Genomic DNA, 3,676 nt, shown 5'->3' on the forward strand with positions numbered 1-3,676 from the left:
GGAATTTCCTAGGAGTCATCTTAAGAATTTTTGCAAGCTTTTTAATTCGTGTTTTTATTTCAGCTATGAGATTTGTTTAAAAAGTTTATTAAATTTCAAAAAATAAAAGCCTAAAATAGAAAATTAGAAGAAGACAAAAGGTGGGAGAGGGGAACAAGAGGGAATGTTTAAAAAGTGACAAGAAAACAAAGAATAACAAGATAAATGTTAAACTTCCAATTTTTTCAACATATAGTTATAAAATAAAATATACACTTGTTTTATTTTAAGAAAAGAAAAAAGTATAAAACTAAATATATAAAGATATACATATAAAACAATCAAATAACAGTAACAGTATATATCATAATATCTTAATTTGATAAAATATATAACCCATAAGTACAGATTACCAGCTCTAAAATATATATATTGTTAGATATGTCTATAATTTAAAAAAATCTATAATTGAAAATTCTCTGCTTTCAGACTAGACAAATACATAGCTTCATAATCAAAAGATATCAAATCCCCAAATCAAAATTTCATTTTTCTCTTTGAGTAAAAATTCCAAAAGTGGTTTCTATGTAGATCAATTGTGATGTTTCTGTGAATATATTATTTTCAAAAATTATCTGTATATTCTCACGGATAAGCCTATTCGTAAATAAACTGACCCTCAAAATTTTTATACATTTTAATCTTCATAACTGGTTTATCTGCACATGGCACATTTCTTCATGGCAATTTCATTAAAAAAATTGAGGCTTGTCTTGTCTGTGCATGGGCTTATCCATGAGTATATATGAGTATATCATGTACTACGCTATGTTCTGGAAGCTTTGAATAACTTTTTGCCCCAAATAAATATCAAATGGTGTAATAAAATATTGACTTGGCAGTAGTTTCAATGAATACGATGACAAATTTCTAAGTAAACATCCATGAGGCTTAGCAGTTAATCACTTCCAAGTACTTAAACTTAACATTTGGTATCCTAGATGTATAAAAAAATATAATGATTAGGTTTAATTGACAAGAACTTGCCACAATTAAATGGTATTATAACACTGAAAAGCATTCAAGTACATCCAAAAAGCTTATTATTGGTTTATAAAGTATGAACAAAGAGAAAGAAAAGAAACCAAATAGGAGAGTAATCATCTAACAGAGATTATTGCTAACAGAGTTAAATGGTTTTTCAAGCGTTTGTAGGAAGGGAACATAAATGCCATCCCTAAAGATATAAAGAATTTTGCCAATCTGAACTGATTTATACCAGTGTTAAAGCCAGGGGTGGGATTCAAAAGTTTTAACAACCGGTTCTGTGGGCGTGGCTTAGGTGGTGGGCATGGCTTGGTGGTCATGTGACTGGGTGGACATGGCTTGGTGGTCATGTTGCCTGGGTGTGGCCAACTCAACATCACTCACATCGAGGCATGCATCTCTTTGCCTAGCCTCTCATGACTGTGGGGATGCTGCAACAGTCATAATTGTGAAAAATGGTCATAAGTCACTTTTTTCAGTGCCATTGTAACTTTGAATGGTCACTCCACACAAGCAAAGTACCAGCAAAGGAGGGGAAAAATGCTCCAGAGAAATTCCTGAGACAGGAAGTCTAGTCCTGCTAAGAATGTAATAAGGGTTAACGGAGAGGCAATTTCTGTAAGCAACACCAGAATGTTTCCTTCCTGCCTTCCTTACAGGATTAGGCGAGTAATTTCTTCTAACAGCCGGTTCTCCAAACTGCTTAGAATGTTAACAACCGGTTCTAGCAAATAGGTGCAAACCGGTAGAATCCTACCCCTGGTTAAAGTCATTAGTCATGAGAATGGATGTCTATTCGATAGAGGTGGGCTTTTTTGGTAGGGAAAAATCTGTTTGAAATATAAGGCTTTCAGCCAAGAATCTGAAAAACAATTGAGTTTAACAGATGATATTAAATGTGTATGGCTTTAAAAGAGAAGCAATATGGTATAGTGGTCATTATACTGGAAAAATTCATCTTTAGCCAATCACTATTTCAAGCCCAGCCTATTTCACAAATACTACCAGTAATTAGATCAGTAGGATTTTTGTACAGTACTTTACTTGCTTATATTCCATCTTTCTTTCAGGAGCTCAAGGCAATGTATACTTCCTTCTTCAATTTTTCCCAACAAGCTCATTTACTAGAAGTAGTAATAATTCAGTGAGGGTATCAATCTAATTTATAAATGCATATGTTATTGACTTAACCTTAACCGGTTGAATTGGTAAAGGATCTTAAAAGCCACAATGGCAAAAAAAAAAAATCAGGAGCCCACAAAACAACTTTTCTAACAAGCAGATTTGTATTAAAAGCTATAACCTTTTATGAGCTGCAGTTTAAGTATACAGATGGTCTTTGACCTACACTCATTCATTTAGCAATTGTTTGAAATTATAGTGGTACTGAAAAATGTGATTTACAACCAGTCTTCTTACTTACATCCTTTGCAGCATCCTCCTGGTCATGTGATCAAAATTTGGGAACTTGGCCAATATGTATTTATGATGGTTGGAATGTAGCCAGGATCCCGTGATTGCCATTTGTGATCTTCCCAGTTGGTTTTTAGCAAACAAAGTCAATAGGGAAAATGGATTCACTTAACTGCATGATTTGCTTAACAATCAATTGCAGTGATTCACTTATCAATCATTGCAAAAATCATAAAACTGAACTCAACTCACTTAACAATCACCTTGGATTTGCAATGGAAATTCTGCTCCCAATTGTGGTCATAAGCCAAGAACTACCGGTATCTCTTAATAACAATTATTATCAGGCTTTTGTTTTGGGAGGGTCACCATAGATTTACAAGTGTGCAAGGAGCAGAGCTTCAAACCAGAGGTTCTGACCAATTCTGGAGAACCGGTAGCAGAAATTTTGAGTACTTTGGAGAACCGGCAAATATCACCTCTGACTAGAGATTTTACAGTATCCTTCATCTGCCATGCTCACCAAGCCACGCCCACAGAACTGGTAGTAAAAAAAATTTGAATCCCACCACTGCTTCAAACATAGTCTTGGCTGTCTCTTTTGACTTTTTAAACAACCTCCCCCCCCACCAATAAATCAGGATTTACAATGTTTTCCTTTGTCTTGACTTAAATGGTCAACCACACCACTTATTTCTGGCTATTGTGGTCAGAGGTGGACTCAAGGGTTTCATGTACTCTCCCACTAATACTTAGCAAGATTTATCAATCAAGTCATTGTGCGTGTGTTGTTTGAATCTGCCCAATTTAAATTAACAAACCCTGAAGTCTCTGTGGATTTGAAGCCCTGAACTGGTGATTTCCGGACACTCTTCTCCATATGCACATTTCTAAGCTAACAGAACAGGAAGCAAGAATGGAACTCCTTATGAACAAATCTCTTCATCTTCTGGGATATTTGCCAAAGAGCAAATAGGAGCTTTGAACAAGGATTATTAGTTATTTTAGAAACTTGCTTGCCTGCAGCTGTAATCATTCACCACCCAGTTTTCAGCACCTGAAAGTATTGCCTGCATAAAAAAAGAATACATATCTCAAACTAAAACCCACTTCTGCTTATTTCTCCTATGTGTTTCTTTCTTTGTATACTTTTCACAAGCCTAAAACACACACGTTCCAATAAATTAATGGTATTCTACCGGTAATGCAGAGGATTTAAGTAGATGGTCTGCACTGC

The sequence above is a fragment of the Pseudonaja textilis genome, chromosome 1, assembly GCF_049901715.1.
Source record: "Pseudonaja textilis isolate UNSWEBS1 chromosome 1, rPseTex1.2, whole genome shotgun sequence".
In the NCBI taxonomy this organism is placed as follows: Eukaryota; Metazoa; Chordata; class Lepidosauria; order Squamata; family Elapidae; genus Pseudonaja; species Pseudonaja textilis.